Raw genomic sequence first — 15,620 nt, 5'->3', positions numbered from 1 at the left:
TAGACCACCATTTCCAGTTCTAACATTGCCCCAACACTAGTGCACTTTCATTGCCGCAGATGATCTGCACTTATGCAATCACTTCAGAATTTGCCTCAAGCCTTTATGCATTTTACTTAAAAGATTTCTATGTAATCCCTTCAACAACAACTTAGCAACAATGATAGTTGAGCAAATGCCACCCTGGAACAGCTCTGTAACCAGAGTTCTTGCTTTTGCCCATGATGTGTAGACAGGCGGAGGAAGTGACTTTCCAAAGATATATGAAGTGACTCTGTACCAACTTTTATGAGGTTGTGCAGTACATTATGTCAGTGACTGTTAACAGTGGAGATACGAAACAATGTTCTCTATCATGGGCCATCTTTGGAGAAATAATGTCTTCATTTTGGATGCAGTAAAGGCAGCCTGTTGGAGCAAATTATATTTTGACAGGTCTTGTGGTTACTACACTTAGGCAGGAATAAATTGGATGCACAAATATAAGATGATGGTGGGGAGACATGGGTTGACAGCAGTTCACATGAAAATGATATTGGGGTCTTAGTAGACCACAGGCTTAACATGAGTCAACAGTTTGATACAGAAGCAAAAGAAAAGAAAAACTAATGCTATTCTTGGCTGTATCAACAGAAGTCTAGTGTCAATGTCAAGGGAAGTCATAGTGCTGCTCTATTCTGCCTTGGTTAGACCACTCCTGGAATACTGTGTCCAGTTCTGGGCGTCACAATTTAAGAAGGATGTTGACAAGTTGGAAAGTGTGCAGAGGAAGGTGGTTAAGAGTCTGGAAATCAAGCCTTATGAGGAATGGCTGAAGGAGTTGGGTATGTTTAGCCTGGAAAAGAGGAGACAGAGTAGATATGATAGCCATCTTCAAATATCTAAAGGGCTGTCACATGGAGGATGAAGCAAGCTTGTTTTTCCTTGCCCTGTAGGGTAGAACCCAAACCAACAGATTCAAATTCCAAGAAAGGAGATTCTGACTAAATGTCAGGGTGAAATTTCTGAGGGTAAGGACTATTTGGTAGAAGAACACACTCCCTTGGAAGATGGTAGAGTTTCCTGCACTGGAAGGTTTTAAGCAGAGGTTGGATGGCCACCTGTCAAGGATGCTTTAGTTGATTCCTGCAATGAAAGGGGTTGGACAAGATGACCCTTGCCAGTACCTTCCAACTCTACCATTCAATGATTCTAAGACTATGCAATGCAGAACCAGAACTATTTCTTCAAATTTCTTCAACAGGAAATTGGGAGCATAGGGGCTAAGGGGAGTGGAAGGGAACAGATTCCCAGAGGATGAAATTTTCTCTCCCCTGCCCCTCCCCAGCTGCCTAACCTCAGTCCAGGAGTAGAATGGAAGTTCCTGTGTTGCCTAATTCCTCTCTTTCCCCCTTTCCACCTACCTGCATTGACTACTACCCACCTCCTCATTCCTGACTTACCTGCTCTCCACACCCACCACCTTCTTATCATCATTTCAGCCATTTATATACTGTGTAACACCACCGTTTCTAAGACATGCACAATAGGTTACAAAAGAGATACAAGACAATCTGAAGTAAGAAATACAGATTTGCAACTAGCAGCAAAGTTTGGGGAGAAAGACATAAAAACAAGGACTCAGCTGTGTGGTACCAGCTCATCTCTTAAAGCCTAATGAAATGTCAATTTTACTGCCTTCAGCTCATTCTTTTGAAAAGGTTAATAGATGGATCTTCCTATAGTTTACTTAGGGCCACCCACACTTTCCTTTGTTCTGTGATTTCTAGTACAGTATTTTTTTATCTACCTGCTAGATATTGCCCCAATGCCCCATCACACTCCCCAGGAAACCATGCTGTTTATTGCTGAATTGGAACAAACAGAAAACCCGAATAAAGACCTGTCCCTCTTCTGAACCAGTCCTATAACTGGTTCTGAAGGTCATTTCGTATACTTTCCTGTGAGTGGTGTTGGGATGGTCCTCTCCCACCTACTTTCCCTGCCCACCCCTACAAGGTAATTTTTCCAGTTCTCTCCAGCCTCCAGTCTTCTTCTTCTTCTTCTTCTTCTTCTTCTTCTTCTTCTTCTTCTTCTTCTTCTTCTTCTTCTTCCTCTTCTCTGATTAGTGCTCATATAAAAATTGCAATATATGTGCAAAACGTGTGTGTGTCGCCACTCGTATTGGAAGGGTCCCAGCTCCTTTCCAAATGATTTTTTTATTATCTGGTTCTCTGACTCTCTGATATGGGTGGGAGGAGCTGAAGGTGGAGACAACTCGAAAAGCAGACTATTGATCATAAGAAGAATGAGCGGGAAAACATAGGGTTCCAAGGATCTTCCCCCAAGTAAAATTGAAGGCAAAAATCACAAGTGGGAACACCCAGCCCTGATCCAGATTGAAAACGGGGCAAAGAGTTACAGACATAAGGGTAAGTGTGGCTTGACTCTTAAGTCTTGTTTCCAGGTACATACTACATTCTGTATTACAAAAAGCAACTACAATGTTATGGCTTGTGACTTTTTTATTTTTTTTACAGTTTGTTGCCTTAATCCTGCTAAGTTAAAAATTCCAATAAAATCTTTTTCTTTTTTTAAATCGGAAAACTAGAGAGTTCCCTGACACTGACAGATTGGCTGAGGAAAACTTGGGGTGCCATGTTGATGACAAAATTAACTTTTTCAAAAGGAATGTGGTATCTAATTATTATACCTTCACTGTATACTCTTTTTTGTCACTTGCTAAAAGCATTTTTAAAAGGCAAGCCTACCCAGGTGTTCAGAAAGCTGGTGTGAGTAAATAAAAACATAAAAACATCTCCAACAGGCCCAGAGGAGGGCATATTCAGATGTGTCTAGTTCTTGTGATAATCCACTGTGTGAGACTGTTTGCCATGTGGAGGCAGCTACCTGTGGTTCCTGCATTGCAGGGGGTTGGACTAGATGACCCTTAGGGATCCTTCCAACTCTATGATTCTATGAAATGAAGATTGTCTTCACATGGAGCTGATGCAATATGCTTACATGTGCGATGTAGGAAAGTCTAATCTTGGCACGCAAGACAGCAGAAGGAAATCAAGAGAAGGTTTATATGCAAGCAAGACAAGAAACATTTCATCACCATGATGCACCTCCCACCATTGCTTACAATTTTCAGAATGACTCATCGTAAGCACTTCAAAATAAATCATGAGTACTCAGCTAGGCATCCTTTAAAATACACAGAACCGTAAATAGCTTTTATATCTTCTTGAGGGTTCTCTTCCCCCACCCCCTCCTGACTCTTTCTCTATCTCTTTGGAAATATATCTCAATGGCTTGGTGGCAAAGTTTAATTTCTGTTTTCCATTTGGCAGGCAATTAATTATTATAGTTTTCTCCACACCAAAAGCCACAACAAACACACAGCTCATTTAACCCACCCTTTGTTGGTGCCAGAGCATCATTAAGGATTTCCAAAAAGGAAAAAAGAAGTATTTTTGTGCCTATTATGAAAAGAGGATGCAAACATCTAAAGGCAGTGTGTGTGATTTATGCATTAGTCAGTTTTATTGAAGAACAAGGTAACAAATCATAGATGTGCTGGACCACTGTCTTGCCATGGTAATGGACTGGATGAGAGTCAATAAACTGAAGCTCAATCCAGATAAGACAGCGGCACTACTATTGGGTAGTTCCTTGGATGGGAGGTTGCCTGCTCTTGATGAGGTTACACTCACTCTGGAGAAGGTACAAAGCTTGGGGTATTTCTAGATCCACTGCTGTCACTTGAGGCTTAGGCAGCCTTGGTGGCATGAAGTCAGTTTCCTTCAGCTTCAGTTGGTGGCCCAGCTGCACCCCTATCTGGAAAGGTATAGATAGATTACGGATGTTATAGGTGGATTTAGGGGAGCACAATTGGTTCAATTGCACTGGGCACAAGGCCTCAGGCATGCTACAACTATGATTTAGAATGGAGCACATGAGGATGCCGAACTTTGGCATCGGACAGGGTGGTGCTGAAATCTGAGAGCCCAAGATCCACCACTGAACATGTTATATGTGGGGCTGGCCTCTGAAGACTCTGCACAACAAATTTTGACAAAACTCATGCCTCTGAGATAAAAGAAGCCATTTCTTATAGATTTTGAGGTACTGAAAACAAACACGACAATGAAAATGCAAAATTGGCTACTGTTTATGAGAGTAATAGTTTATTATATAATCGAGGAATATGTACATACGACATGTACCAATAAAAGCTAACTTCTACGTCCAACGCCACATTGAAGATGGCTGAACTAGATGACCAGCTCTACAATTCTGTGATTCTGTATCAGATTTCAAGTCACCTTACTGCATAAAACAAATGCAACTTCCTTTTCCAAGAAAACAGCAAATAAAACTTCAAAACAGACTAAAATCTTGCTTAGTTTACTCAGCAGCATTTATTTAAGATAAAAGTTTATGAAACTTTGCAAGGCATAATTCTCTCACTGGAATTTGTGGACATCCTACAAAGCTAAATGTTGGAAGATAAAGGACAGACAAAAGGAAGTCCTTATTCATTCAGTGCATAGTTAAACTGTGGAACTCACTCCCCCAGGAGGCAGTGATGGCTTTAAAAGAAGATTAGATAGCTTTATGAAGGAGGAGAAAGCTATTGATGATTACTAGCCAGGATGGCTATGTTCTACTACCTCTTTGATCGGAGGCAGCAAATGGTACTTCAGAAGCAGCAATGGAAATCATTTGGGGGGGGGGGCAGGCAGAGAAATACCTGAGATCCTGTCAGTTGAAGGGTAGCACAAAATTACAATAAAATTCAAACGTTTTCAGACGTTATCATTGAAACTTAAGATCTTGCTGATTATTCTAAGGCAGTGGTGTTTTTTGTTTTTGTTTTACTTTGCTCCTCTCTTTTCTAAAAACACCCAACATCATCCTATTTATTTATTTATTTATCACCTTTTTTACCCAAGAAGCTCAAGGTGGCATGCATTGTTTGCTCTTGCTCGTTTAATCCCCACAACAGCCCTCTGAGGTAGGTTAGCCTAAGAGGCAGTGAATAGCCCAAAGTTACCCAGTGAGCCAAGAAGGATTTGAACCCTAGTCTCCCAGCTCCTAGTCTGACAGGCTAACCACTATGCCACTGCTGGCTCTCTGTACTAAGAAATGTTAAAGGTAAAAGGGACCCCTGACCATTAGGTCCAGTCGCAGACGACTCTGGGGTTGTGGCGCTCATCTCACTCTATAGGCTGAGGGAGCCGGCGTTTGTCCACAGACAATTTCCGGTTCATGTGGCCAGCATGACTAAGCCGCTTCTGGCGAACCAGAGCAGTGCACGGAAACGCTGTTTACCTTCCCCCCCAGAGCGGTGCCTATTTATCTACTTGCACTTCATGCTTTTGAACTGCTAGGTTGGCAGGCGCAGGGAACAAGCCACAGGAGCTCACGTCGCGGGGATTCGAACTGCTGACCTTGTAATCGGCAAGCCCTAGGCTCTGTGGTTTAACCCACAGCACCATCCGCATCCCGCTGTTAGAAATGTTAGGAGAGTCTAAATTCTAAATTCTGCTTAGTTCAGATGAGAAGAAATCACCTCTCCATTCACACACACACCCGCCCCAATTTTTTTTCTGCTGAGGTCTGCCCTGCGTTGTTGAGAAATAGAGAGTTCCTGGTCCCTTGCTGTGAGCCTTTACAAAACATGCCACAGAGGGAGAAGAGCAAATGTAATTATCACTATTATTCCAATCAGGGCTCATTAGCTGACATCACAATTAAATGCAGGGATTAGATGATGAAGTGGGGGAGGAGAATGAGCCTCAGTCTCTTCTGGGAACAAAGATGAGCAGAGGGAGAGAGATGCAAAAGCAGCAACAACGGCAATTATCTAAGCGAGGCTGTTACTACAATTTATCAATGAATTCAATACAGCAGCATCCTACACAAGGCAAACTGCTGCAACATGAAAGTTGTGAAAATACTGTATTGAACACTGATTGTAGGGTGGGAAATGTATTGTGCTTCAGCGGAGAAAAGGAAAACATGTCTATAGAGAATGAGCCTGTTGTCTTTGTCCATGGAGTTTTCTTGGCAGGGATACTGGAGTGGGTTGCCAGTTCCTCCTCCAGGTGGATCACGTTTGGTCCAAACTCTCCACTATGACCTGTCCATCTTGACCTGTCCATAGCTTCCCTGAGTAATTCAAGCCCCTTCGCCACGACAAGGCAGTGATCCATGAAGGCTGTATATTGTCTCCCTGCTTATTTAACTTATATGCAGAATTCATCATGTGAAAGGCTGGGCTGGATGAATCCCAAACCGGAATTAAGATTGCCGGAAAAAATATCAACAACCTCAGATATGCTGATGATACAACCTTGATGGCACAAAGTGAGGAGGAATTGAAGAACCTTTTAATGAGGGTGAAAGAGGAAAGTGCAAAATATGGTCTGAAGCTCAACATCAAAAAAACTAAGATCATGACCACTGGTCCCATCACCTCCTGGCAAATAGAAGGGGAAGAAATGGAGTCAGTGAGAGATTTCATTTTCTTGGGTTTCATGATCACTGCAGATGGTGACAGCAGTCACGAAATTAGAAGACGCCTGCTTCTTGGGAGAAAAGCAATGACAAACCTAGACAGCATCTTAAAAAGCAAAGACATCACCTTGCCGACAAAGGTCCGTATAGTTAAAGCTATGGTTTTCCCAGTAGTAATGTACGGAAGTGAGAGCTGGACCATAAAGAAGGCTGATCGCTGAAGAATTGATGCTTTTGAATTATGGTGCTGGAGGAGGCTCTTGAGAGTCCCATGGACTGCAAGAAGATCAAACCTATCCATTCTCAAGGAAATCGGCCCTGAGTGCTCACTAGAAGGACAGATCCTGAAGTTGAGGCTCCAGTACTTTGGCCACCTCATGAGAAGAGAAGACTCCCTGGAAAAGACCCTGATGTTGGGAAAGATGGAGGGCACAAGGAGAAGGGGACGACAGAGGATGAGATGGTTGGACAGTGTTCTCGAAGCTACTAACATGAGTTTGGCCAAACTGCGGGAGGCAGTGAAGGATAGGCGTGCCTGGCGTGCTCTGGTCCATGGGGTCACGAAGAGTTGGACACGACTGAACGACTGAACAACAACAACAAGAGAATGAGCAGACAGCTGTGGCCAATGCAGGATAATGGATGAGAAGTGCCCACTTGCTACCGAGCCAGGTTTGCATTAATTTGCAAAGCCCTGAACAACTCAGATCCAGGGGGCCTCAGGCACTGTCTGAACCCTCCTATCCCAGCTCAATCACTGCAGGAGTGTTGTTGGTGATTCCCATAGTTGAGGAAGCTCATTTGACAACAATAAGAAACTGAGCCTTGTGTGTCATTGGTCCAGTCCTGTGGAACTCCCTGCCACTAGAGATTAAGAAGGAACCTTCTGTACCAACTTTTAGATGCCTGCTGAAAACATTCTTATTTGGCCATGCAATTAAGAATACAACCTCCCACAATGGTTAATTGACGTCAGTTTAACTTTTTAAATAGTCTTAATTGTGTAGTTTTTATGCTTTTATTGCTGTAACCAGCATTTATTTATTTATTTATTTAATAAATGACACAACAGTAAAGAATCATAGAACTGTAGGGATGGAACTGTGATTCCTTTGCAACATAAGAATCACAGTTGTTGTATTAAAAAAGAATATTGAATGTGGAAGGTGAGGGGGAGAAGGACCTGCAGGACTTCTACTCTAAACCCACTCCTTACCACCCCTGAAGTCTTCCTATCTTACCTCTTCTCCAAGGGCAAAAACATGTTGGGCATCCTCATTTAGAATGGAATTTCATCTATCCACCTTTCTTTCATCTGCAATTCTGCCCAAGCCTGTTTTGCAATGCTTTACCCCAACCCGAGGGCATTTATTCAGAGGTTGCAAAAAATGAGCTCACATAGTACAAAGTAAAATCAGGCTTAAGCTCTTCACCACTTTCAGTAAGGTTATGCATGCCTCTGAGTCTTGTAGTTTGGTCTCTACCAACAACAGCAATCTCAGCAACCATCATCTAAATGTGATGGGAAATATATGTGATTTCTGCACTGCAGGGGTTAGACTAGATGACCCCTGGGATCCTTTCCAACTCTAAAATTCAGCAAACTGCATTTTCTCTCTGCCCACCTTGTCATTTTTTTTGTGTAGGGGAGGGGGAATATGAGCACTGCCATCTACAGGAAAACCGTTCTCCAAGGCCTACTTAATAAATCAAAACACAGCTGCCTTTGTCTAATTTTAGACTTCCCTGCCTGGCAAGGGTTTCCTTAATTCTGTGGTAATGAAGGGGAAAATCAAGCATCTCTGAACAAAAAAGGCTTGCATTAAATGCAATGAGAGCAACATCAAAGCCAACAAAGATCAGACCTCGAGCCACTGTTGTTGTTTTAAGGAGCGTTGCTCCCTATAGAACACTCCTCGCCCCACAGCAGTGGAGAATTAGAACCAGGATGTATTTTGCAGCTGCAAAAAAACAGCAACCCAGAAGTAGCAGGTCCAGAGCTGACACAGATGAAACAAAGACTGACTATCTATGCTCTAGGCATTATAGAATCATAGAACTGTGAAGCTGGAAGGGACCTCCAAAGTTCATCTAGCATAGGGTTTCCCAAACTTGGGTCTCTAGCTGTTTTTGGACTACAACTCCCATCATCCCTAGCCAGCAGGACTAGTCATCATAGATGATGGGAATTGTAGTCCAAATCAGTTGGAGACCCAAGTTTGGGAAACCCTGAGAACCCTGGGGAATTCACAGCTGAAGATTTGCTGGCAGACGGCCATCCAACCTCTGCTTAAAAACATCCAAGAAAGGAGAGCCCATCACCTTCCAAGGCAGTCTGTTCCTCTGTCAAGCAGCTCTTACCCTCAGAAAGTTCTTTCTAATGTTCAGTTTGAATATTTTTTCTTGTTATTTGAATCTGTTGGTTCGAATCCTCCCCTCTGGAGCTGGAGAAAACAAGCTTGCTCCATCTTCCATGTGATAGCCCTTCAGATTTTTTATATTTGGCTCCAATATCTCTTCTCCAGGCTAAGCATCCCCAACTCCCTCCACTGTTCCTCATAAAGCTTAGTTTCCAGACCCTTGATCATCTTGGTCACCCTCTTCTGCACACCTTCCAGCTTGTCAACATCCTTTGAACTGTATGCAGGACTCCAGGGGTAGTCTGGCCAAGGCAGAATAGAGCCATACTATTACTACTATTGATCTCTGGACTCTAGACTTCCATTGATGCAGCCTAGAATTGCATTAGCTTTTTTGCTGCTGCATCACACTGATGACTCAATGTTAAACTTTGATCCCTATTTTTAAATAAATAAATAAATATGACTGGCATTGCTACATGTGATTCGAGTCATAACCTAACTACAACCACAAAAAAGCCAGGATGTGTCAATCACTCCCCTGCACTGCACCCACAAACATACCTTGCCCTAGCCACACACACTCCCCCAGCAGGTGGGCAAAAGTAACTCTTTCAGAAAGCTCAGTTACTGCTGATTCTTTTAACACTAGAACTTGTGCTCATCCAACAAAGCTGAAGAATCAGGACAGGCAAAAGAAATGACTTATTCATGAAGCGCAGAGTTAGAAAAATGGAACTTGTTCCACCAGGAGGCGGTGATGGATACCAACCTAGATGACTTTAAAAGAGGAATAGATAAATTCATGGAGGAGGAGGAGGAGGAGGAGGAGGAGGATATCTGAATATCCATTGCTGGAAACCAGAAGAGGGAAGAGGGCTCTTGTGCTTGGGTCCTGCTTGCAGTTTTCCCATAGACATCTGATTGGCCACTGTGAGAACAGTTTGCTGGGCTAGACGCAAGCACCACTGAACACAGTAAATATCCACTAGATTGCACTGCCAACTGATGACATTTCCATGAAACCGCATGCAAAAAAATAACATTACTTATTTCACAAAATTTATACATCACTTGATGGTTAGAAAAAACACCTCAAAGTGGTTTACAAAGAGACAATAAAATTTTGCAGGTGAAAAATCCTGGAAAAGTGCTCTTTAAAACATTCAAAACATAAAAAATCAACAATAAATTAAAAACAGATTAAAAATTACCTCAACTTCCTAAGCATCTGGACTGGCTTGTCTAAAGAAAATACGTTTTTAGCAGGTGCAAAAAAAGCAGTGATGGAGTTCCAAAGTGTAGATGCTGCCACACTAAAATATTTCTTACAAAGATTATGTGGCACCTGCAGCAACTCTGCTGATCAATAAAATCAAGTGGGTTTATATGGTGATCTTGTTGGTAAACTGATATCTAGTTGTTAAGGGCTTTGTATACTACTAGTAACATCTTGAACTTGGCTTGTAGCAAATGGGTGACCAGTGCAGATCTTTGAGCACAGGTCTTATATGCAGATGAGGCCTCATTCCTGTCAGAAATGTGCATATGCAGCAGCACAACTGGAGCTGTTCATTTGCCCCAGCTGCAACAAAAAAGCTCTCTTCTGCATTGGTCTATGCAGCCACAACAGGCGCTGCAACCAGGGCCGTCTTAACCATTGAACCTACTGGCGCAATGGCCTCGAGGGCACCTCCGCCCTCCAGTCCCGCCGGCAGCGCCCGCCAGCAGCACCCTCCAGCTGCCCGGTGGAGCGCGGGAGTACGAGTTAGCCGGCCGCGCCGCGCCCTCCGGCTGCCTGGCGGAGCATGGGAGCGCGAGTTGGCCGGCCGCGCTGCGCTCTCCAGCTGCCTGGCGGAGTGCGGGAGCGCGAGTTGGCTGGCCGCGCCCTCCAGCTGCCTGGCGGAGCGCAAGCTGGCCAGCCGCGCCGCGCCCTCCGACTGCTGGTATTCCTTAGAAGCATCCAATCCTTTAACCATACAAAACAGGCTGCTTTGAAGTATAACCTAAAGTCCGGTAATGCAAATCCGCCCCTTTCTTTTAGGTCCGTTGATAATTTGAATTTTATTCTAGGTTTCTTGCCTTGCCAGATATACCTTGCCAGAAACCTATGCCATTCCTAGAAGCAATTTGTTCCATTAATGATTGGGATGGTTTGAAAAAGAAATAACACATTTGGGAGGACTTCCGGCCCCTCTCAGGTAGATGCCATTGCCATTATAAGAGAACAGTGCTCGCTTTGACAGCACATATACTAAAATTGGAATGATACAGATAAGATTAGCATGGTCATTATAAGAGAACAAGGGAGGTGTTCATGGTAATTTCTGGCACCTCTTTTTCTAGAATAACACTAGTTTTACTTCACCCACAAAAGAGCACTCCTTTGTCTCTGTAGCACCTTAAAGTTCAAAGAACTGTGATTTAAAAGGAACAGAAGTCAAGTGAGTAGGAAAAGGATTAACCTTCCTTTTTCTGCAGATGCAATAGCCATATATTTGTTTGTTCAGAAAGGCTTTTAAATACTTCAGCAGGCAAGAGTAACTGATCCAGGGGCTGGCAAGCAGTGCTGTCAGGCATGGTGAGACTGGACCTGTGCTGTGGAAAAGGACAACCCCAAAGGGGAGCCCACACACTCTTTTGAGCTGCAGCAAGCTGACAGACCCACAAAAGATGATGAAGAAGACATCTGTGGATGGCCAATTGGTGTACAATTTATCTATTGCAAGAATTGCTAAGTGTTTTACAAAGCTCCTCCATGCCTAAGAATTTCTAGGTCCAGCTCGCAATGGGCACTTCCAAGTCCAGGCCTTTCAAAGTTAAAACTGGTGCCTTACAAAAGCACAAAAGTATGTAAGAAGAGTCCTGCTGGTTCAGACCAATGGCCCATCTAGTTCAGCATCACCTTCTCCAAGTTGTGAACCAGATGCCCTTATGGGAAACCCGCAATCAGATGCCCTTATGGGAAACTCAGCAGCATTATTATCTCTATCTGTGGAGGCAGATCACAGCCATCCTGGCTTTGTTGTTGTTCAGTCGTGTCCGACTCTTCATGACCCCATGGACCAGAGCATGCCAGGCACGCCTATCTTTCACTGCCTCCCACAGTTTGGCCAAACTCATGCTAGTCGCTTCGAGAACACTGTCCAACCATCTCATCCTCTGTCGTCCCCTTCTCCTTGTGCCCTCCATCTTTCCCAACATCAGGGTCTTTTCTAGGGAGTCTTCTCTTCTCATGAGGTGGCCAAAATACTGGAGCCTCAACTTCAGGATCTGTCCTTCCAGTGACATCCCAGCTAGTAGCCCTCAATAGCCTTCTCTTCCCGCATGCATTTGTCTAATCCTCTTTTAAAGCCATCTAGGTTGGTGGTCAGCCTTGCCTCCTGTGGGAGTGAGTTGCAAAGTTTAACTATGTGCTGTGTGAAGTCTTTCTTGTAGCTGTCCTGAATCTTCCAACATTCAAGTTCATTGGATGTTCATGAGTTCTACTGTTATGAGAGAGGAAGCAAAAACTTTTCTCTATCCACTTTCTCCAGCCCATGCATCATTTTATAAATGTCTATGATGTCATCTCTTACTTTCCCTTTCTCTAAACTGAAAAGACCCAAACCCTGAAACCTTTCTTCATCGGGGAGTTGCTCTATACCCTGATCATTTTGGATGCCCTTTGAAGAATTTTTCCAACTACAATATCCATTTTGAGCTGAGTTGAATGGGTATCCATTTTAACATTTGCATTTTACCGAGTTAGGAAAACTGTGGTCCTGTTTGTATGCAAGGTGCATATATAAACTAATTATTTTTTGCAAACACTTCCATATTTTTCAGTTTTCACAAACAGAGATTTCTTCTCAATTACATCAGCACCCCAGTTTTACACACTTCCATGTATCAAACAATTTATGCATAAGAAATGTACATGAAAGGTTTGCATCAGGGGGATTTCAGAGTTCAACGGGGAGGGGGAATTTAGCAAGGAAGAGCAAGGTTGACAGCAACATGGTCTGATGGCCCCTCCGCTTCCTTATTTTTTTAAATGGGACATCCCGCCTGCAATATTATAAATGATGGAGAGGAGAATATGTCCACCCCAATGTACAAAACCAGATCGATGCACCATCTATTTGGGAGATTACAATGCAGCTAGTTGAACTAGATGACTTGTTTTGTTGCTTCCAACTCTACAATTCTATGATTCTGTTATCCAGCATGGCATGAAAGTCTAAAAATGCATCACTTGTGGTGGTATGGTCTCTATCCTTAAAACACACACACACACACACACACACAGAGAGAGAGAGAGAGAGAGAGAGAGAGAGAGAGAGAGAGAGAGAGACCTTGGCAATCAACACTTGCTATCCCAAGAAGTCTTGGAACAATCCTACGCCTCACACACTGTGGGAGACAGGAATGTGGGGACAGGAGATGGGCAACAGCCAGTAGGTAGCCACTGAAAGGACATCTGTTGCCACTGCTGCACCAGTGAAAACAACTTTGCAAAACTGAAAAGCAAAGCTAAGCTACTGCAAATGGTAATTTTCACAATATTTCCCCACACTCCCTACGTAAATGGCCAAAATGTTTGCTTCCTGAAATCACCACCACCATCATAGAATCACAAAACTGCAGAGTTGGAAAGGAACTCCAAGGGCCATCTAGTCCAACCCCCTGCAATGCAGGAATCACAGCTAAAGAATTTCTGACAGGTGGCCAGCCCAACTCTGCTTAAAAACATCAAATACACTGTAAATTTGTTCTGCTCAGGCTAGGGTACCTAATTCAACTCAATTAGGATCTGGAAGAGACCAGGGTTCGATTCTCTACTCGGCCATAAAGCTCACAGGGTGTGACCTTGGGGGCCAGCCAGTGTCTCTCAGCCTAATCTACATCAAAGGATTGATGTAGTCCTTGGGGATTAAATGGGGATGGGGAGAGAACCATGTATGCCACCTTGAGCTCACTGAAGAAAAAGGTGGGATATGAATTCAGTAAAATAAGTAAAACCCTACAATTCTGGAGGGCTGAGCTCTTTGCATCCATCTGTTCTTGTGGGTTTGGGCCCCCGGCTGTCAAGCGCTATGTGAGAAGTGGGTTTGGCATTCCCAGAAAAGGCAGACGGCTCCCCATCCAGAGTGGTTCATTCCACTGGAGGAATCTTAAAAGCACATAAATCTCTCCCTTCCATGCTTGCAAGGCAGCTCTCCTTTAATTTATAGACATTCCATGAGACGCATAGGGCCAGGCTGAATACAGGCTGGCTCCAGCTTGTTCAGACAGATTCCTCAGCCCGGCTACAATGTTCACCACCAAAAAGCCGTGTGGGCTGCCGTTTGCCTCCTGTTATTTCTTCCCAACCCTGCCCAGTTCAGCCTTTTGGGGAATTCAGGCAGGCTGCTGCCTTTAAGAACCTAAGAAGAGCCTGCTGGACTAGGTCAGTGGCCCATCTAGTCCAGTATCCTCCTCCCACATTGCCTAACCAGATGCCTGAGGGAAACCTGCAAGCAGGATTCAAACACAAGAGCAACACTCGCCTCTTCTATGGTTTCCAGCAGCTGGCATTCAGAAGCATTGCTGCCTCAAACTGTAGAGGGCGTAGCACAACCATCCTTGCTAGTAGCCATCGATAAACTTCTCCTTCTTCATTAATTTGTGCAACCCTCTTTAAAAGCCATCCAATTTTTTGGCCATCATTGCCTCCTGCAGGAGCAAGTTCTATAGTGTTGTGTGAAGAAGTCTTTTATGTATCCTGAATCACCAAACATTCAGCTTCACTGGATTCCCACATATTCTAGTGTTATGAGAGAGGGAGAAAAAGGGTCCTCTATCCACTTTCTCCATGCCCTGCATTATTTTTATAAACGTCTATCATGTCACCTCCTCTTCTCCTTTTTAAAGTCCCAAACACACCAAACTTTCTTCATAGGAGAGTTGCTCCACCCCCTTTATCATTTTGGTTGCCCTGTTGTGAACCTTGCCCTATTCCAACACTGCAATACCCTTTTCGGGGTGAGGCGAACAAAACAGTCAGCAGTACTCCAAATGTGGTTGCACCAGAGTTATATAATGACATTATGATATTGGCAGTTTTATTTTCAATTCCTTTCCTAATGATCCCTAGCATCCCCCACCCATACTGCCTCCCCACCCCCCACTCCTGGTTGAAGGTGCTGCAGCAAAAAAAAAAAAACCCCCACAAAAAACACAAAAAAATCTTGTTCTGCATTCTGTAAGGTTCTTTCTCACAGTTAATAATAGCTAGGAAAGTGTCTGGCCCAGGTTATTCTCATCCGAATAAATTGTGAAAAGTAAAGTCACTTGACTTATTCTGCATTAATTTACTTTCTTTTTCCAGAACTCCGCAAAAGGTATTAAAAAGAAGAAGAGGAAAGGGGAGCCCTGTTTTCAGCTCCACTCCTGCAGAGCTTGTTTAATCCATGAAGCAGAACCATCTCCCCAGCAGGGTTTCAATAAACAGCCTCCTTGCATGGAATGGGGCAGTGTCATTGGCAACTTAGTAACAGGACAGTTTATGGTTGGTGGACTGTGGGCAGCTCTGCAGGTTCCAAGTTGCTTCTTCATCCAGCACTTAGTTAAACTGTGGAACTTCCTCCTGCAGGAGGCAGGGATGGTCACCAACTTAGATGGCTTTAAAAGAGGATTAGACAAATTCATGGAGGAGGAGAGGGCTATCAGTGGTTGCTGGCCATCATGGCTCTGCTCTGCTCCCCACAGTCATAGGCAGCAAGACTTCTG

General features: G+C 43.8%; 1 protein-coding gene and 1 pseudogene across 1 annotated transcript in view; one reads left to right on the top strand and one right to left on the bottom strand.

Moving 5' to 3' along the window:
* AR (androgen receptor) overlaps nt 1-15,620 on the bottom strand; it is a 223,131-nt gene that overhangs the window by 93,221 nt on the left and 114,290 nt on the right. The window lies entirely within an intron of this gene.
* Nucleotides 11,098-11,193, top strand: LOC117040525 (annotated as a pseudogene).

Source organism: Lacerta agilis, chromosome Z (assembly GCF_009819535.1).
Source record: "Lacerta agilis isolate rLacAgi1 chromosome Z, rLacAgi1.pri, whole genome shotgun sequence".
In the NCBI taxonomy this organism is placed as follows: domain Eukaryota; kingdom Metazoa; phylum Chordata; class Lepidosauria; order Squamata; family Lacertidae; genus Lacerta; species Lacerta agilis.
This window is presented reverse-complemented; position numbering and strand designations above follow the sequence as displayed.